Source organism: Rhinoderma darwinii (genome assembly GCF_050947455.1).
Source record: "Rhinoderma darwinii isolate aRhiDar2 chromosome 1 unlocalized genomic scaffold, aRhiDar2.hap1 SUPER_1_unloc_15, whole genome shotgun sequence".
In the NCBI taxonomy this organism is placed as follows: domain Eukaryota; kingdom Metazoa; phylum Chordata; class Amphibia; order Anura; family Rhinodermatidae; genus Rhinoderma; species Rhinoderma darwinii.
Window position 1 is genome coordinate 275,137 of NW_027461651.1, and position 15,378 is coordinate 290,514.

General features: G+C 41.9%; 69 pseudogenes; all 69 read left to right on the forward strand.

The window, feature by feature from the left end:
- Nucleotides 1-41: 41 nt before the first annotated feature.
- On the forward strand, nt 42-160 carry LOC142669279 (5S ribosomal RNA; annotated as a pseudogene).
- A 67-nt stretch (nt 161-227) lies between these two features.
- On the forward strand, nt 228-346 carry LOC142669508 (5S ribosomal RNA; annotated as a pseudogene).
- Nucleotides 347-413: 67 nt separating this feature from the next.
- LOC142670121 (5S ribosomal RNA) lies at nt 414-532 on the forward strand (annotated as a pseudogene).
- A 67-nt stretch (nt 533-599) lies between these two features.
- On the forward strand, nt 600-718 carry LOC142670391 (5S ribosomal RNA; annotated as a pseudogene).
- A 67-nt stretch (nt 719-785) lies between these two features.
- On the forward strand, nt 786-904 carry LOC142669280 (5S ribosomal RNA; annotated as a pseudogene).
- A 67-nt stretch (nt 905-971) lies between these two features.
- On the forward strand, nt 972-1,090 carry LOC142669509 (5S ribosomal RNA; annotated as a pseudogene).
- Nucleotides 1,091-1,157: 67 nt separating this feature from the next.
- Nucleotides 1,158-1,276, forward strand: LOC142670605 (5S ribosomal RNA; annotated as a pseudogene).
- Nucleotides 1,277-1,343: 67 nt separating this feature from the next.
- LOC142669242 (5S ribosomal RNA) lies at nt 1,344-1,462 on the forward strand (annotated as a pseudogene).
- Nucleotides 1,463-1,529: 67 nt separating this feature from the next.
- Nucleotides 1,530-1,648, forward strand: LOC142670056 (5S ribosomal RNA; annotated as a pseudogene).
- A 67-nt stretch (nt 1,649-1,715) lies between these two features.
- On the forward strand, nt 1,716-1,834 carry LOC142669884 (5S ribosomal RNA; annotated as a pseudogene).
- Nucleotides 1,835-1,901: 67 nt separating this feature from the next.
- Nucleotides 1,902-2,020, forward strand: LOC142670396 (5S ribosomal RNA; annotated as a pseudogene).
- Nucleotides 2,021-2,087: 67 nt separating this feature from the next.
- LOC142670501 (5S ribosomal RNA) lies at nt 2,088-2,206 on the forward strand (annotated as a pseudogene).
- A 67-nt stretch (nt 2,207-2,273) lies between these two features.
- Nucleotides 2,274-2,392, forward strand: LOC142669701 (5S ribosomal RNA; annotated as a pseudogene).
- A 67-nt stretch (nt 2,393-2,459) lies between these two features.
- On the forward strand, nt 2,460-2,578 carry LOC142669168 (5S ribosomal RNA; annotated as a pseudogene).
- A 438-nt stretch (nt 2,579-3,016) lies between these two features.
- On the forward strand, nt 3,017-3,135 carry LOC142670278 (5S ribosomal RNA; annotated as a pseudogene).
- A 67-nt stretch (nt 3,136-3,202) lies between these two features.
- On the forward strand, nt 3,203-3,321 carry LOC142669907 (5S ribosomal RNA; annotated as a pseudogene).
- A 67-nt stretch (nt 3,322-3,388) lies between these two features.
- On the forward strand, nt 3,389-3,507 carry LOC142670706 (5S ribosomal RNA; annotated as a pseudogene).
- Nucleotides 3,508-3,574: 67 nt separating this feature from the next.
- Nucleotides 3,575-3,693, forward strand: LOC142669268 (5S ribosomal RNA; annotated as a pseudogene).
- Nucleotides 3,694-3,946: 253 nt separating this feature from the next.
- On the forward strand, nt 3,947-4,065 carry LOC142669648 (5S ribosomal RNA; annotated as a pseudogene).
- A 67-nt stretch (nt 4,066-4,132) lies between these two features.
- LOC142669926 (5S ribosomal RNA) lies at nt 4,133-4,251 on the forward strand (annotated as a pseudogene).
- A 67-nt stretch (nt 4,252-4,318) lies between these two features.
- On the forward strand, nt 4,319-4,437 carry LOC142670697 (5S ribosomal RNA; annotated as a pseudogene).
- A 67-nt stretch (nt 4,438-4,504) lies between these two features.
- Nucleotides 4,505-4,623, forward strand: LOC142669719 (5S ribosomal RNA; annotated as a pseudogene).
- Nucleotides 4,624-4,689: 66 nt separating this feature from the next.
- On the forward strand, nt 4,690-4,808 carry LOC142669153 (5S ribosomal RNA; annotated as a pseudogene).
- Nucleotides 4,809-4,875: 67 nt separating this feature from the next.
- Nucleotides 4,876-4,994, forward strand: LOC142670557 (5S ribosomal RNA; annotated as a pseudogene).
- Nucleotides 4,995-5,061: 67 nt separating this feature from the next.
- On the forward strand, nt 5,062-5,180 carry LOC142670314 (5S ribosomal RNA; annotated as a pseudogene).
- Nucleotides 5,181-5,247: 67 nt separating this feature from the next.
- LOC142670062 (5S ribosomal RNA) lies at nt 5,248-5,366 on the forward strand (annotated as a pseudogene).
- Nucleotides 5,367-5,619: 253 nt separating this feature from the next.
- LOC142670359 (5S ribosomal RNA) lies at nt 5,620-5,738 on the forward strand (annotated as a pseudogene).
- A 67-nt stretch (nt 5,739-5,805) lies between these two features.
- Nucleotides 5,806-5,924, forward strand: LOC142669592 (5S ribosomal RNA; annotated as a pseudogene).
- Nucleotides 5,925-5,991: 67 nt separating this feature from the next.
- On the forward strand, nt 5,992-6,110 carry LOC142669155 (5S ribosomal RNA; annotated as a pseudogene).
- Nucleotides 6,111-6,177: 67 nt separating this feature from the next.
- On the forward strand, nt 6,178-6,296 carry LOC142669437 (5S ribosomal RNA; annotated as a pseudogene).
- A 67-nt stretch (nt 6,297-6,363) lies between these two features.
- Nucleotides 6,364-6,482, forward strand: LOC142670315 (5S ribosomal RNA; annotated as a pseudogene).
- Nucleotides 6,483-6,549: 67 nt separating this feature from the next.
- LOC142670607 (5S ribosomal RNA) lies at nt 6,550-6,668 on the forward strand (annotated as a pseudogene).
- A 67-nt stretch (nt 6,669-6,735) lies between these two features.
- On the forward strand, nt 6,736-6,854 carry LOC142669419 (5S ribosomal RNA; annotated as a pseudogene).
- A 253-nt stretch (nt 6,855-7,107) lies between these two features.
- On the forward strand, nt 7,108-7,226 carry LOC142669188 (5S ribosomal RNA; annotated as a pseudogene).
- Nucleotides 7,227-7,293: 67 nt separating this feature from the next.
- Nucleotides 7,294-7,412, forward strand: LOC142670316 (5S ribosomal RNA; annotated as a pseudogene).
- A 253-nt stretch (nt 7,413-7,665) lies between these two features.
- LOC142669137 (5S ribosomal RNA) lies at nt 7,666-7,784 on the forward strand (annotated as a pseudogene).
- Nucleotides 7,785-7,851: 67 nt separating this feature from the next.
- LOC142670406 (5S ribosomal RNA) lies at nt 7,852-7,970 on the forward strand (annotated as a pseudogene).
- A 67-nt stretch (nt 7,971-8,037) lies between these two features.
- LOC142670519 (5S ribosomal RNA) lies at nt 8,038-8,156 on the forward strand (annotated as a pseudogene).
- A 67-nt stretch (nt 8,157-8,223) lies between these two features.
- Nucleotides 8,224-8,342, forward strand: LOC142669254 (5S ribosomal RNA; annotated as a pseudogene).
- Nucleotides 8,343-8,409: 67 nt separating this feature from the next.
- On the forward strand, nt 8,410-8,528 carry LOC142670317 (5S ribosomal RNA; annotated as a pseudogene).
- A 67-nt stretch (nt 8,529-8,595) lies between these two features.
- LOC142670528 (5S ribosomal RNA) lies at nt 8,596-8,714 on the forward strand (annotated as a pseudogene).
- Nucleotides 8,715-8,781: 67 nt separating this feature from the next.
- Nucleotides 8,782-8,900, forward strand: LOC142669944 (5S ribosomal RNA; annotated as a pseudogene).
- A 67-nt stretch (nt 8,901-8,967) lies between these two features.
- Nucleotides 8,968-9,086, forward strand: LOC142670033 (5S ribosomal RNA; annotated as a pseudogene).
- Nucleotides 9,087-9,153: 67 nt separating this feature from the next.
- On the forward strand, nt 9,154-9,272 carry LOC142670484 (5S ribosomal RNA; annotated as a pseudogene).
- Nucleotides 9,273-9,339: 67 nt separating this feature from the next.
- Nucleotides 9,340-9,458, forward strand: LOC142669376 (5S ribosomal RNA; annotated as a pseudogene).
- Nucleotides 9,459-9,525: 67 nt separating this feature from the next.
- Nucleotides 9,526-9,644, forward strand: LOC142670228 (5S ribosomal RNA; annotated as a pseudogene).
- Nucleotides 9,645-9,711: 67 nt separating this feature from the next.
- LOC142670318 (5S ribosomal RNA) lies at nt 9,712-9,830 on the forward strand (annotated as a pseudogene).
- Nucleotides 9,831-9,897: 67 nt separating this feature from the next.
- Nucleotides 9,898-10,016, forward strand: LOC142670386 (5S ribosomal RNA; annotated as a pseudogene).
- A 67-nt stretch (nt 10,017-10,083) lies between these two features.
- On the forward strand, nt 10,084-10,202 carry LOC142669366 (5S ribosomal RNA; annotated as a pseudogene).
- Nucleotides 10,203-10,269: 67 nt separating this feature from the next.
- On the forward strand, nt 10,270-10,388 carry LOC142670360 (5S ribosomal RNA; annotated as a pseudogene).
- A 67-nt stretch (nt 10,389-10,455) lies between these two features.
- LOC142670353 (5S ribosomal RNA) lies at nt 10,456-10,574 on the forward strand (annotated as a pseudogene).
- Nucleotides 10,575-10,642: 68 nt separating this feature from the next.
- LOC142670035 (5S ribosomal RNA) lies at nt 10,643-10,761 on the forward strand (annotated as a pseudogene).
- Nucleotides 10,762-10,828: 67 nt separating this feature from the next.
- On the forward strand, nt 10,829-10,947 carry LOC142669288 (5S ribosomal RNA; annotated as a pseudogene).
- A 67-nt stretch (nt 10,948-11,014) lies between these two features.
- On the forward strand, nt 11,015-11,133 carry LOC142670319 (5S ribosomal RNA; annotated as a pseudogene).
- A 253-nt stretch (nt 11,134-11,386) lies between these two features.
- Nucleotides 11,387-11,505, forward strand: LOC142670185 (5S ribosomal RNA; annotated as a pseudogene).
- A 67-nt stretch (nt 11,506-11,572) lies between these two features.
- On the forward strand, nt 11,573-11,691 carry LOC142669185 (5S ribosomal RNA; annotated as a pseudogene).
- A 253-nt stretch (nt 11,692-11,944) lies between these two features.
- Nucleotides 11,945-12,063, forward strand: LOC142669908 (5S ribosomal RNA; annotated as a pseudogene).
- Nucleotides 12,064-12,130: 67 nt separating this feature from the next.
- LOC142670398 (5S ribosomal RNA) lies at nt 12,131-12,249 on the forward strand (annotated as a pseudogene).
- A 67-nt stretch (nt 12,250-12,316) lies between these two features.
- LOC142669556 (5S ribosomal RNA) lies at nt 12,317-12,435 on the forward strand (annotated as a pseudogene).
- Nucleotides 12,436-12,685: 250 nt separating this feature from the next.
- LOC142669985 (5S ribosomal RNA) lies at nt 12,686-12,804 on the forward strand (annotated as a pseudogene).
- A 67-nt stretch (nt 12,805-12,871) lies between these two features.
- LOC142669539 (5S ribosomal RNA) lies at nt 12,872-12,990 on the forward strand (annotated as a pseudogene).
- A 625-nt stretch (nt 12,991-13,615) lies between these two features.
- On the forward strand, nt 13,616-13,734 carry LOC142669542 (5S ribosomal RNA; annotated as a pseudogene).
- A 253-nt stretch (nt 13,735-13,987) lies between these two features.
- On the forward strand, nt 13,988-14,106 carry LOC142670362 (5S ribosomal RNA; annotated as a pseudogene).
- Nucleotides 14,107-14,173: 67 nt separating this feature from the next.
- Nucleotides 14,174-14,292, forward strand: LOC142669594 (5S ribosomal RNA; annotated as a pseudogene).
- A 67-nt stretch (nt 14,293-14,359) lies between these two features.
- Nucleotides 14,360-14,478, forward strand: LOC142669156 (5S ribosomal RNA; annotated as a pseudogene).
- A 67-nt stretch (nt 14,479-14,545) lies between these two features.
- LOC142669439 (5S ribosomal RNA) lies at nt 14,546-14,664 on the forward strand (annotated as a pseudogene).
- A 67-nt stretch (nt 14,665-14,731) lies between these two features.
- Nucleotides 14,732-14,850, forward strand: LOC142670320 (5S ribosomal RNA; annotated as a pseudogene).
- Nucleotides 14,851-14,917: 67 nt separating this feature from the next.
- On the forward strand, nt 14,918-15,036 carry LOC142670608 (5S ribosomal RNA; annotated as a pseudogene).
- A 67-nt stretch (nt 15,037-15,103) lies between these two features.
- On the forward strand, nt 15,104-15,222 carry LOC142670123 (5S ribosomal RNA; annotated as a pseudogene).
- Nucleotides 15,223-15,378: the final 156 nt, after the last annotated feature.

Sequence of the window (15,378 nt, forward strand, 5' to 3'; positions counted from 1 at the left end):
TCACAATCGATTAAAAAGGACTATGGATTAAAGCATTTAATGTCAATGTCCATTCTAAGCTGAATGTGCCTGCTCTCGTCAGATCGCAGAAGTTACACAGCTTAAGGCCTCGCTAGTACCAGTGTGGGAGACTGTCTGGGAATCCGTGGTGCGGTTGACTTTTTATTATGTCGTTCAGATTTTGTTTCACAATAGATTAAATAGGACTATGGATTAAAGCATTTAACGTCAATGGCCATTCTAAGCTGAATGTGCCTGCTCTCGTCAGAACGCAGAACTTACACAGCTTAAGGCCTCGCTAGTACCAGTGTGGGAGACTGTCTGGGAATCCGTGGTGCGGTTGAATTTTTATTATGTCGTTTAGATTTTGTTTCACAATAGATTAAATAGGACTATGGATTAAAGCATTTAACGTCAATGGCCATTCTAAGCTGAATGTCCCTGCTCTCGTCAGATCGCAGAAGTTACACAGCTTAAGGCCTCGCTAGTACCAGTGTGGGAGACTGTCTGGGAATCCGTTGTGCGGTTGAATTTTTATTATGTCGTTTAGATTTTGTTTCACAATCGATTAAAAAGGACTATGGATTAAAGCATTTAATGTCAATGGCCATTCTAAGCTGAATGTGCCTGCTCTCGTCAGATCGCAGAAGTTATACAGCTTAAGGCCTCACTAGTACCAGTGTGGGAGACTGTCTGGGAATCCGTGGTGCGGTTGACTTTTTATTATGTCGTTTAGATTTTGTTTCACAATCGATTAAAAAGGACTATGGATTAAAGCATTTAATGTCAATGTCCATTCTAAGCTGAATGTGCCTGCTCTCGTCAGATCGCAGAAGTTACACAGCTTAAGGCCTCGCTAGTACCAGTGTGGGAGACTGTCTGGGAATCCGTGGTGCGGTTGACTTTTTATTATGTCGTTCAGATTTTGTTTCACAATAGATTAAATAGGACTATGGATTAAAGCATTTAACGTCAATGGCCATTCTAAGCTGAATGTGCCTGCTCTCGTCAGAACGCAGAACTTACACAGCTTAAGGCCTCGCTAGTACCAGTGTGGGAGACTGTCTGGGAATCCGTGGTGCGGTTGAATTTTTATTATGTCGTTTAGATTTTGTTTCACAATAGATTAAATAGGACTATGGATTAAAGCATTTAACGTCAATGGCCATTCTAAGCTGAATGTGCCTGCTCTCGTCAGAACGCAGAAGTTACACAGCTTAAGGCCTCGCTAGTACCAGTGTGGGAGACTGTCTGGGAATCCGTGGTGCGGTTGAATTTTTATTATGTCGTTTAGATTTTGTTTCACAATCGATTAAAAAGGACTATGGATTAAAGCATTTAATGTCAATGGCCATTCTAAGCTGAATGTCCCTGCTCTCGTCAGATCGCAGAAGTTACACAGCTTAAGGCCTCGCTAGTACCAGTGTGGGAGACTGTCGGGGAATCCGTGGTGCGGTTGACTTTTTATTATGTTGTTTAGATTTTGTTTCACAATAGATTAAATAGGACTATGGATTAAGGCTTTTAATGTCAATGGCCATTCTAAGCTGAATGTGCCTGCTCTCGTCAGATCGCAGAAGTTACACAATTTAAGGCCTCGCTAGTACCAGTGTGGGAGACTGTCTGGGAATCCGTGGTGCGGTTGAATTTTTATTATGTCGTTTAGATTTTGTTTCACAATCGATTAAATAGGACTATGGATTAAAGCATTTAATGTCAATGGCCATTCTAAACTGAATGTGCCTGCTCTCGTCAGATCGCAGAAGTTACACAGCTTAAGGCCTCACTAGTACCAGTGTGGGAGACTGTCTGGGAATCCGTGGTGCGGTTGAATTTTTATTATGTCGTTTAGATTTTGTTTCACAATCGATTAAAAAGGACTATGGATTAAAGAATTTAATGTCAATGGCCATTCTAAGCTGAATGTGCCTGCTCTCATCAGATCGCAGAAGTTACACAGCTTAAGGCCTCGCTAGTACCAGTGTGGGAGACTGTCTGGGAATCCGTGGTGTGGTTGACTTTTTATTATGTCGTTTAGATTTTGTTTCACAATAGATTAAATAGGACTATGGATTAAAGCATTTAACGTCAATGGCCATTCTAAGCTGAAAGTGCCTGCTCTCGTCAGAACGCAGAAGTTACACAGCTTAAGGCCTCGCTAGTACCAGTGTGGGAGACTGTCTGGGAATCCGTGGTGCGGTTGAATTTTTATTATGTCGTTTAGATTTTGTTTCACAATCGATTAAAAAGGACTATGGATTAAAGCATTTAATGTCAATGGCCATTCTAAGCTGAATGTCCCTGCTCTCGTCAGATCGCAGAAGTTACACAGCTTAATGCCTCGCTAGTACCAGTGTGGGAGACTGTCTGGGAATCCGTGGTGCGGTTGACTTTTTATTATGTCGTTTAGATTTTGTTTCACAATCGATTAAAAAGGACTATGGATTAAAGCATTTAATGTCAATGGCCATTCTAAGCTGAATGTCCCTGCTCTCGTCAGATCGCAGAAGTTACACAGCTTAAGGCCTCTCTAGTACCAGTGTGGGAGACTGTCTGGGAATCCGTGGTGCGGTTGACTTTTTATTATGTTGTTTAGATTTTGTTTCACAATAGATTAAATAGGACTATGGATTAAGGCTTTTAATGTCAATGGCCATTCTAAGCTGAATGTGCCTGCTCTCGTCAGATCGCAGAATTACACAACTTAAGACCTCGCTAGTACCAGTGTGGGAGACTGTCTGGGAATCCGTGGTGTGGTTGAATGTTTATTATGTCGTTTAGATTTTGTTTCACAATCGATTAAAAAGGACTATGGATTAAAGCATTTAATGTCAATGGCCATTCTAAGCTGAATGTCCCTGCTCTCGTCAAATCGCAGAAGTCACACAGCTTAAGGCCTCGCTAGTACCAGTGTGGGAGACTGTCTGGGAATCCGTGGTGCGGTTGAATTTTTATTATGTCGTTTAGATTTTGTTTCACAATCGATTAAAAAGGACTATGGATTAAAGCATTTAATGTCAAAGGCCATTCTAAGCTGAATGTGCCTGCTCTCGTCAGATCGCAGAAGTTACACAGCTTAAGGCCTCACTAGTACCAGTGTGGGAGACTGTCTGGGAATCCGTGGTGCGGTCGAATTTTTATTATGTCGTTTAGATTTTGTTTCACAATCGATTAAAAAGGACTATGGATTAAAGCATTTAATGTCAATGGCCATTCTAAGCTGAATGTGCCTGCTCTCGTCAGATCGCAGAAGTTACACAGCTTAAGGCCTCGCTGGTACCAGTGTGGGAGACTGTCTGAGAAGCCGTGGTGTGGTTGACTTTTTATTATGTCGTTTAGATTTTGTTTCACAATAGATTAAATAGGACTATGGATTAAAGTATTTAACGTCAATGGCCATTCTAAGCTGAATGTGCCTGCTCTCGTCAGAACGCAGAAGTTACACAGCTTAAGGCCTCACTAGTACCAGTGTGGGAGACTGTCTGGGAATCCGTGGTGCGGTTGAATTTTTATTATGTCGTTTAGATTTTGTTTCACAATCGATTAAAAAGGACTATGGATTAAAGCGTTTAATGTCATTGGCCATTCTAAGCTGAATGTCCCTGCTCTCGTCAGATCGCAGAAGTTACACAGCTTAAGGCCTCGCTAGTACCAGTGTGGGAGACTGTCTGGGAATCCGTGGTGCGGTTGACTTTTTATTATGTTGTTTAGATTTTGTTTCACAATCGATTAAAAAGGACTATGGATTAAAGCATTTAATGTCAATGGCCATTCTAAGCTGAATGTGCCTTCTCTCGTTAGATCGCAGAAGTTACACAGCTTAACGCCTCGCTAGTACCAGTGTGGGAGACTGTCTCGGAATCCGTGGTGCGGTTGACTTTTTATTATGTCGTTTAGATTTTGTTTCACAATAGATTAAATAGGACTATGGATTAAAGCATTTAACGTCAATGGCCATTCTAAGCTGAAGGTGCCTGCTTTCGTCAGAACGCAGAAGTTACACAGCTTAAGGCCTCGCTAGTACCAGTGTGGGAGACTGTCTGGGAATCCGTGGTGCGGTTGAATTTTTATTATGTCGTTTAGATTTTGTTTCACAATCGATTAAAAAGGACTATGGATTAAAGCATTTAATGGCAATGGCCATTCTAAGCTGAATGTCCCTGCTCTCGTCAGATCGCAGAAGTTACACAGCTTAAGGCCTCGCTAGTACCAGTGTGGGAGACTGGCTGGGAATCCGTGGTGTGGTTGACTTTTTATTATGTCGTTTAGATTTTGTTTCACAATCGATTAAAAAGGACTATGGATTAAAGCATTAAATGTCAATGGCCATTCTAAGCTGAATGTCCCTGCTCTCGTCAGATCGCAGAAGTTACACAGTTTAAGGCCTCGCTAGTACCAGTGTGGGAGACTGTCTGGGAATCCGTGGTGCGGTTGACTTTTTATTATGTTGTTTAGATTTAGTTTCACAATAGATTAAATAGGACTATGGATTAAAGCTTTTAATGTCAATGGCCATTCTAAGCTGAATGTGCCTGCTCTCGTCAGATCGCAGAAGTTACACAGCTTATGGCCTCGCTAGTACCAGTGTGGGAGACTGTCTGGGAATCCGTGGTGCGGTTGAATTTTATTATGTCGTTTAGATTTTGTTTCACAATCGATTAAAAAGGACTATGGATTAAAGCATTTAATGTCTATGGCCATTCTAAGCTGAATATCCCTGCTCTCGTCAGATCGCAGAAGTTACACAGCTTAAGGCCTCGCTAGTACCAGTGTGGGAGACTGTCTGGGAATCCGTGGTGCGGTTGACTTTTTATTATGTCGTTTAGATTTTGTTTCACAATCGATTAAAAAGGACTATGGATTAAAGCATTTAATGTCAATGGCCATTCTAAGCTGAATGTGCCTGCTCTCATCAGATCGCAGAAGTTACACAGCTTAAGGCCTCGCTAGTACCAGTGTGGGAGACTGTCTGGGAATCCGTGGTGCGGTTGACTTTTTATTATGTCGTTTAGATTTTGTTTCACAATCGATTAAAAAGGACTATGGATTAAAGCATTTAATGTCAATGGCCATTCTAAGCTGAATGTGCCTGCTCTCGTCAGATCGCAGAAGTTACACAGCTTAAGGCCTCGCTAGTACCAGTGTGGGAGACTGTCTGGGAATCCGTGGTGCGGTTGACTTTTTATTATGTCGTTTAGATTTTGTTTCACAATAGATTAAATAGGACTATGGATTAAAGCATTTAACGTCAATGGCCATTCTTAGCTGAATGTGCCTGCTCTCGTCAGAACGCAAAAGTAACACAGCTTAAGGCCTCGCTAGTACCAGTGTGGGAGACTGTCTGGGAATCCGTGGTGCGGTTGAGTTTTTATTATGTCGTTTAGATTTTGTTTCACAATCGATTAAAAAGGACTATGGATTAAAGCATTTAATGTCAATGGCCATTCTAACCTGAATGTGCCTGCTCTCGTCAGATCGCAGAAGTTACACAGCTTAAGGCCTCGCTAGTACCATTGTGGGAGACAGTCTGGGAATCCGTGGTGCGGTTTTCTTTTTATTATGTTGTTTAGATTTTGTTTCACAATAGATTAAATAGGACTATGGATTAAGGCTTTTAATGTCAATGGCCATTCTAAGCTGAATGTGCCTGCTCTCGTCAGATCGCAGAAGTTACACAGCTTAAGGCCTCGCTAGTACCAGTGTGGGAGACTGTCTGGGAATCCGTGGTGCAGTTGACTTTTTATTATGTCGTTTAGATTTTGTTTCACAATCGATTAAATAGGACTATGGATTAAAGCATTTAATGTCAATGGCCATTCTAAGCTGAATGTCCCTGCTCTCGTCAGATCGCAGAAGTTTCACAGCTTAAGGCCTCGCTAGTACCAGTGTGGGAGACTGTCTGGGAATCCGTGGTGCGGTTGACTTTTTATTATGTCGTTTAGATTTTGTTTCACAATAGATTAAATAGGACTATGGATTAAGGCTTTTAATGTCAATGGCCATTCTAAGCTGAATGTTCCTGCTCTCGTCAGATCGCAGAAGTTACACAGCTTAAGGCCTCGCTAGTACCAGTGTGGGAGACTGTCTGGGAATCCGTGGTGCGGTTGAATTTTTATTATGTCGTTTAGATTTTGTTTCACAATCGATTAAAAAGGACTATGGATTAAAGCATTTAATGTCAATGGCATTTCTAAGCTGAATGTGCCTGCTCTCGTCAGATCGCAGAAGTTACACAGCTTAAGGCCTCGCTAGTACCAGTGTGGGAGACTGTCTGGGAATCCGTGGTGCGGTTGACTTTTTATTATGTCGTTTAGATTTTGTTTCACAATCGATTAAAAAGGACTATGGATTAAAGCATTTAATGTCAATGGCCATTCTAAGCTGAATGTGCCTGCTCTCGTCAGATCGCAGAAGTTACACAGCTTAAGGCCTCGCTAGTACCAGTGTGGGAGACTGTCTGGGAATCCGTGGTGCGGTTGACTTTTTATTATGTCGTTTAGATTTTGTTTCACAATAGATTAAATAGGACTATGGATTAAAGCATTTAACGTCAATGGCCATTCTAAGCTGAATGTGCCTGCTCTCGTCAGAACGCAGAAGTTACACAGCTTAAGGCCTCGCTAGTACCAGTGTGGGAGACTGTCTGGGAATCCGTGGTGCGGTTGAATTTTTATTATGTCGTTTAGATTTTGTTTCACAATCGATTAAAAAGGACTATGGATTAAAGCATTTACTGTCAATGGCCATTCTAAGCTGAATGTCCCTGCTCTCGTCAGATCGCAGAAGTTACACAGCTTAAGGCCTCGCTAGTACCAGTGTGGCAGACTGTCTGGGAATCCGTGGTGCGGTTGACTTTTTATTATGTCGTTTAGATTTTGTTTCACAATAGATTAAATAGGACTATGGATTAAAGCATTTAACGTCAATGGCAGTTCTAAGCTGAATGTGCCTGCTCTCGTCAGAATGCAGAAGTTACACAGCTTAACGCCTCGCTAGTACCAGTGTGGGAGACTGTCTGGGAATCCGTGGTGCGGTTGAATTCTTATTATGTCGTTTAGATTTTGTTTCACAATCGATTAAAAAGGACTATGGATTAAAGCATTTAATGTCAATGGCCATTCTAAGCTGAATGTCCCTGCTCTCGTCAGATCGCAGAAGTTACACAGCTTAAGGCCTCGCTAGTACAAGTGTGGGAGACTTTCTGGGAATCCGTGGTGCGGTTGACTTTTTATTATGTTGTTTAGATTTTGTTTCACAATAGATTAAATAGGACTATGGATTAAAGCTTTTAATGTCAATGGCCATTCTAAGCTGAATGTGCCTGCTCTCGTCAGATCGCAGAAGTTACACAGCTTAAGGCCTCGCTAGTACCAGTGTGGGAGACTGTCTGGGAATCCGTGGTGCGGTTGACTTTTTATTATGTTGTTTAGATTTTGTTTCACAATCGATTAAAAAGGACTATGGATTAAAGCATTTAATGTCAATGGCCATTCTAAGCTGAATGTGCCTTCTCTCGTTAGATCGCAGAAGTTACACAGCTTAACGCCTCGCTAGTACCAGTGTGGGAGACTGTCTGGAAATCCGTGGTGCGGTTGACTTTTTATTATGTCGTTTAGATTTTGTTTCACAATAGATTAAATAGGACTATGGATTAAAGCATTTAACGTCAATGGCCATTCTAAGCTGAATGTGCCTGCTCTCGTCAGATCGCAGAAGTTACACAGCTTAAGGCCTCGCTAGTACCAGTGTGGGAGACTGTCTGGGAATCCGTGGTGCGGTTGAATTTTTATTATGTCGTTTAGATTTTGTTTCACAATCGATTAAAAAGGACTATGGATTAAAGCATTTATTGTCAATGGCCATTCTAAGCTGAATGTGCCTGCTCTCGTCAGATCGCAGAAGTTACACAGCTTAAGGCCTCGCTAGTACCAATGTGGGAGACTGTCTGGGAATCCGTGGTGCGGTTGACTTTTTATTATGTCGTTTAGATTTTGTTTCACAATCGATTAAATAGGACTATGGATTAAAGCATTTAACGTCAATGGCCATTCTAAGCTGAATGTGCCTGCTCTCGTCAGAACGCAGAAGTTACACAGCTTAAGGCCTCGCTAGTACCAGTGTGGGAGACTGTCTGGGAATCCGTGGTGCGGTTGACTTTTTATTATGTTGTTTAGCTTTTGTTTCACAATAGATTAAATAGGACTATGGATTAAGGCTTTTAATGTCAATGGCCATTCTAAGCTGAATGTGCCTGCTCTCGTCAGATCGCAGAAGTTACACAGCTTAAGGCCTCGCTAGTACCAGTGTGGGAGACTGTCTGGGAATCCATGGTGCGGTTGACTTTTTATTATGTCGTTTAGATTTTGTTTCACAATCGATTAAAAAGGACTATGGATTAAAGCATTTAATGTCAATGGCCATTCTAAGCTGAATGTGCCTGCTCTCGTCAGATCGCAGAAGTTACACAGCTTAAGGCCTCGCTAGTACCAGTGTGGGAGACTGTCTGGGAATCCGTGGTGCGGTTGACTTTTTATTATGTCGTTTAGATTTTGTTTCACAATAGATTAAATAGGACTATGGATTAAAGCATTCAACGTCAATGGCCATTCTAAGCTGAATGTGCCTGCTCTCGTCAGAACGCAGAAGTTACACAGCTTAAGGCCTCGCTAGTACCAGTGTGGGAGACTGTCTGGGAATCCGTGGTGCGGTTGAACTTTTATTATGTCGTTTAGATTTTGTTTCACAATCGATTAAAAAGGACTATGGATTAAAGCATTTACTGTCATTGGCCATTCTAAGCTGAATGTCCCTGCTCTCGTCAGATCGCAGAAGTTACACAGCTTAAGGCCTCGCTAGTACCAGTGTGGCAGACTGTCTGGGAATCCGTGGTGCGGTTGACTTTTTATTATGTCGTTTAGATTTTGTTTCACAATAGATTAAATAGGACTATGGATTAAAGCATTTAACGTCAATGGCCGTTCTAAGCTGAATGTGCCTGCTCTCGTCAGAATGCAGAAGTTACACAGCTTAAGGCCTCGCTAGTACCAGTGTGGGAGACTGTCTGGGAATCCGTGGTGCGGTTGAATTCTTATTATGTCGTTTAGATTTTGTTTCACAATCGATTAAAAAGGACTATGGATTAAAGCATTTAATGTCAATGGCCATTCTAAGCTGAATGTCCCTGCTCTCGTCAGATCGCAGAAGTTACACAGCTTAAGGCCTCGCTAGTACCAGTGTGGGAGACTGTCTGGGAATCCGTGGTGCGGTTGACTTTTTATTATGTTGTTTAGATTTTGTTTCACAATAGATTAAATAGGACTATGGATTAAGGCTTTTAATGTCAATGGCCATTCTAAGCTGAATGTGCCTGCTCTCGTCAGATCGCAGAAGTTACACAGCTTAAAGCCTCGCTAGTACCAGTGTGGGAGACTGTCTGGGAATCCGTGGTGCGGTTGACTTTTTATTATGTCGTTTAGATTTTGTTTCACAATCGATTAAAAAGGACTATGGATTAAAGCATTTAATGTCAATGGCCATTCTAAGCTGAATGTGCCTGCTCTCGTTAGATCGCAGAAGTTACACAGCTTAACGCCTCGCTAGTACCAGTGTGGGAGACTGTCTGGGAATCCGTGGTGCGGTTGAATTTTTATTATGTCGTTTAGATTTTGTTTCACAATCGATTAAAAAGGACTATTGATTAAAGCATTTATTGTCAATGGCCATTCTAAGCTGAATGTGCCTGCTCTCGTCAGATCGCAGAAGTTACACAGCTTAAGGCCTCGCTAGTACCAGTGTGGGAGACTGTCTGGGAATCCGTGGTGCGGTTGACTTTTTATTATGTCGTTTAGATTTTGTTTCACAATCGATTAAATAGGACTATGGATTAAAGCATTTAACGTCAATGGCCATTCTAAGCTGAATGTGCCTGCTCTCGTCAGAACGCAGAAGTTACACAGCTTAAGGCCTCGCTAGTACCAGTGTGGGAGACTGTCTGGGAATCCGTGGTGCGGTTGATTTTTTATTATGTTGTTTAGCTTTTGTTTCACAATAGATTAAATAGGACTATGGATTAAGGCTTTTAATGTCAATGGCCATTCTAAGCTGAATGTGCCTGCTCTCGTTAGAACGCAGAAGTTACTCAGCTTAAGGCCTCGCTAGTACCAGTGTGGGAGACTGTCTGGGAATCCGTGGTGCGGTTGAATTTTTATTATGTCGTTTAGATTTTGTTTCACAATCGATTAAAAAGGACTATGGATTAAAGCATTTAATGTCAATGGCCATTCTAAGCTGAATGTGCCTGCTCTCGTCAGATCGCAGAAGTTACACAGCTTAAGGCCTCGCTAGTACCAGTGTGGGAGACTGTCTGGGAATCCGTGGTGCAGTTGACTTTTTATTATGTCGTTTAGATTTTGTTTCACAATCGATTAAAAAGGACTATGGATTAAAGCATTTAATGTCAATGGCCATTCTAAGCTGAATGTGCCTGCTCTCGTCAGATCGCAGAAGTTACACAGCTTAAGGCCACGCTAGTACCAGTGTGGGAGACTGTCTGGGAATCCGTGGTGCGGTTGACATTTTTATTATGTCGTTTAGATTTTGTTTCACAATAGATTAAATAGGACTATGGATTAAAGCATTTAAAGTCAATGGCCGTTCTAAGCTGAATGTGCCTGCTCTCGTCAGAATGCAGAAGTTACACAGCTTAAGGCCTCGCTAGTACCAGTGTGGGAGACTGTCTGGGAATCCGTGGTGCGGTTGAATTCTTATTATGTCGTTTAGATTTTGTTTCACAATCGATTTAAAAGGACTATGGATTAAAGCATTTAATGTCAATGGCCATTCTAAGCTGAATGTCCCTGCTCTCGTCAGATCGCAGAAGTTACACAGCTTAAGGCCTCGCTAGTACAAGTGTGGGAGACTGTCTGGGAATCCGTGGTGCGGTTGACTTTTTATTATGTTGTTTAGATTTTGTTTCACAATAGATTAAATAGGACTATGGATTAAGGCTTTTAATGTCAATGGCCATTCTAAGCTGAATGTGCCTGCTCTCGTCAGATCGCAGAAGTTACACAGCTTAAGGCCTCGCTAGTACCAGTGTGGGAGACTGTCTGGGAATCCGTGGTGCGGTTGACTTTTTATTATGTCGTTTAGATTTTGTTTCACAATCGATTAAAAAGTACTATGGATTAAAGCATTTAATGTCAATGGCCATTCTAAGCTGAATGTGCCTTCTCTCGTTAGATCGCAGAAGTTACACAGCTTAACGCCTCGCTAGTACCAGTGTGGGAGACTGTCTGGGAATCCGTGGTGCGGTTGACTTTTTATTATGTCGTTTAGATTTTGTTTCACAATAGATTAAATAGGACTATGGATTAAAACATTTAACGTCAATGGCCATTCTAAGCTGAATGTGCCTGCTCTCGTCAAAACGCAGAAGTTACACAGCTTAAGGCCTCGCTAGTACCAGTGTGGTAGACTGTCTGGGAATCCGTGGTGCGGTTGAATTTTTATTATGTCGTTTAGATTTTGTTTCACAATCGATTAAAAAGGACTATGGATTAAAGCATTTAATGTCAATGGCCATTCTAAGCTGAATGTCCCTGCTCTCGTCAGATCGCAGAAGTTACACAGCTTAAGGCCTCGCTAGTACCAGTGTGGGAGACTGTCTGGGAATCCGTGGTGCGGTTGCCTTTTTATTATGTCGTTTAGATTTTGTTTCACAATCGATTAAAAAGGACTATGGATTACAGCATTTAATGTCAATGGCCATTGTAAGCTGAATGTGCCTGCTCTCGTCAGATCGCAGAAGTTACACAGCTTAAGGCCCTGCTAGTACCAGTGTGGGAGACTGTCTGGGATTCCGTGGTGCGGTTGCCTTTTTATTATGTCGTTTAGATTTTGTTTCACAATCGATTAAAAAGGACTATGGATTACAGCATTTAATGTCAATGGCCATTGTAAGCTGAATGTGCCTGCTCTCGTCAGATCGCAGAAGTTACACAGCTTAAGGCCCTGCTAGTACCAGTGTGGGAGACTGTCTGGGAATCCGTGGTGCGGTTGACTTTTTATTATGTCGTTTAGATTTTGTTTCACAATAGATTAAATAGGACTATGGATTAAAACATTTAACGTCAATGGCCATTCTAAGCTGAATGTGCCTGCTCTCGTCAGAACGCAGAAGTTACATAGCTTAAGGCCACGCTAGTACCAGTGTGGGAGACTGTCTGGGAATCCGTGGTGCGGTTGACTTTTTATTATGTTGTTTAGATTTTGTTTCACAATAGATTAAATAGGACTATGGATTAAGGCTTTTAATGTCAATGGCCATTCTAAGCTGAATGTGCCTGCTCTCGTCAGATCGCAGAAGTTACATAGCTTAAGGTCTCGCTAGTACCAGTGTGGGAGACTGTCTGGGAATCCGTGGTGCGGTTGACTTTTTATTATGTTTAGATTTTGTTTCACAATCGATTAAAAAGGACTATGGATTAAAGCATTTAATGTCAATGGCCATTCGAAGCTGAATGTGCCTGCTCTCGTTAGATCGCAGAAGTTACACAGCTTAAGGTCTCGCTAGTACCAGTGTGGGAGATTGTCTGGCAATCTGTGTTGTGGTTGAATTTTTATTATGTCGTTTAGATTTTGTTTCACAATCGATTAAAAAGGACTATGGATTAAAACATTTAATGTCAATGGCCATTCTAGGCTGAATGTCCCTGCTCTCGTCAGATCGCAGAAGTTACACAGCTTAAGGCCTCGCTAGTACCAGTGTGGGAGACTGTCTGGGAATCTGTGGTGCGGTTGAGTTTTTATTATGTCGTTTAGATTTTGTTTCACAATCGATTAAAAAGGACTATGGATTAATGCCTTTAATGTCAATGGCCATTCTAAGCTGAATGTGCCTGCTCTCGTCAGATCACAGAAGTTACACAGCTTAAGGCCTCGCTAGTACCAGTGTGGGAGACTGTCTGGGAATTCGTGGTGCGGTTGCCTTTTTATTATGTCGTTTAGATTTTGTTTCACAATCGATTAAAAAGGACTATGGATTAAAGCATTTAATGTCAATGGCCATTCTAAGCTGAATGTGCCTTCTCTCGTTAGATCGCAGAAGTTACACAGCTTAACGCCTCGCTAGTACCAGTGTGGGAGACTGTCTGGGAATCCGTGGTGCGGTTGACTTTTGATTATGTCGTTTAGATTTTGTTTCACAATAGATTAAATAGGACTATGGATTAAAGCATTTAACGTCAATGGCCATTCTAAGCTGAATGTGCCTGCTCTCGTCAGATCGCAGAACTTACAAAGCTTAAGGCCTTGCTAGTACCAGTGTGGGAGACTGTCTGGGAATCCTTGGTACGGTTGACTATTTATTATGTCGTTTAGATTTTGTTTCACAATCGATTAAAAGGGACTATGGATTAAAGCATTTAATGTCAATGGCCATTCTAAGCTGAATGTGCCTGCTCTCGTTACATCGCAGAAGTTACACAGCTTAACGCCTCGCTAGTACCAGTTTGGGAGACTGTCTGGGAATCCGTGGTGCGGTTGACTTTTTAGTATGTCGTTTAGATTTTCTTTCACAATCGATTAAAAAGGACTATGGATTAAAGCATTTAATGTCAATGGCCATTCTAAGCTGAATGTGCCTGCTCTCGTCAGATCGCAGAAGTTACGAAGCTTAAGGCCTCCCTAGTACCAGTGTGGGAGACTGTCTGGGAATCTGTGGTGCGGTTGACTTTTTATTATGTCGTTTAGATTTTGTTTCACAATCGATTAAAAAGGACTATGGATTAAAGCATTTAATGTCAATGGCCATTCTAACCTGAATGTGCCTGCTCTCGTCAGATCGCAGAAGTTACACAGCTTAAGGCCTCGCTAGTACCATTGTGGGAGACAGTCTGGGAATCCGTGGTGCGGTTTTCTTTTTATTATGTTGTTTAGATTTTGTTTCACAATAGATTAAATAGGACTATGGATTAAGACTTTTAATGTCAATGGCCATTCTAAGCTGAATGTGCCTGCTCTCGTCAGATCGCAGAAGTTACACAGCTTAAGGCCTCGCTAGTACCAGTGTGGGAGACTGTCTGGGAATCCGTGGTGCAGTTGACTTTTTATTATGTCGTTTAGATTTTGTTTCACAATCGATTAAATAGGACTATGGATTAAAGCATTTAATGTCAATGGCCATTCTAAGCTGAATGTCCCTGCTCTCGTCAGATCGCAGAAGTTTCACAGCTTAAGGCCTCGCTAGTACCAGTGTGGGAGACTGTCTGGGAATCCGTGGTGCGGTTGACTTTTTATTATGTCGTTTAGATTTTGTTTCACAATAGATTAAATAGGACTATGGATTAAGGCTTTTAATGTCAATGGCCATTCTAAGCTGAATGTTCCTGCTCTCGTCAGATCGCAGAAGTTACACAGCTTAAGGCCTCGCTAGTACCAGTGTGGGAGACTGTCTGGGAATCCGTGGTGCGGTTGAATTTTTATTATGTCGTTTAGATTTTGTTTCACAATCGATTAAAAAGGACTATGGATTAAAGCATTTAATGTCAATGGCATTTCTAAGCTGAATGTGCCTGCTCTCGTCAGATCGCAGAAGTTACACAGCTTAAGGCCTCGCTAGTACCAGTGTGGGAGACTGTCTGGGAATCCGTGGTGCGGTTGACTTTTTATTATGTCGTTTAGATTTTGTTTCACAATCGATTAAAAAGGACTATGGATTAAAGCATTTAATGTCAATGGCCATTCTAAGCTGAATGTGCCTGCTCTCGTCAGATCGCAGAAGTTACACAGCTTAAGGCCTCGCTAGTACCAGTGTGGGAGACTGTCTGGGAATCCGTGGTGCGGTTGACTTTTTATTATGTCGTTTAGATTTTGTTTCACAATAGATTAAATAGGACTATGGATTAAAGCATTTAACGTCAATGGCCATTCTAAGCTGAATGTGCCTGCTCTCGTCAGAACGCAGAAGTTACACAGCTTAAGGCCTCGCTAGTACCAGTGTGGGAGACTGTCTGGGAATCCGTGGTGCGGTTGAATTTTTATTATGTCGTTTAGATTTTGTTTCACAATCGATTAAAAAGGACTATGGATTAAAGCATTTACTGTCAATGGCCATTCTAAGCTGAATGTCCCTGCTCTCGTCAGATCGCAGAAGTTACACAGCTTAAGGCCTCGCTATTACCAGTGTGGCAGACTGTCTGGGAATCCGTGGTGCGGTTGACTTTTTATTATGTCGTTTAGATTTTGTTTCACAATAGATTAAATAGGACTATGGATTAAAGCATTTAACGTCAATGGCAGTTCTAAGCTGAATGTGCCTGCTCTCGTCAGAATGCAGAAGTTACACAGCTTAACGCCTCGCTAGTACCAGTGTGGGAG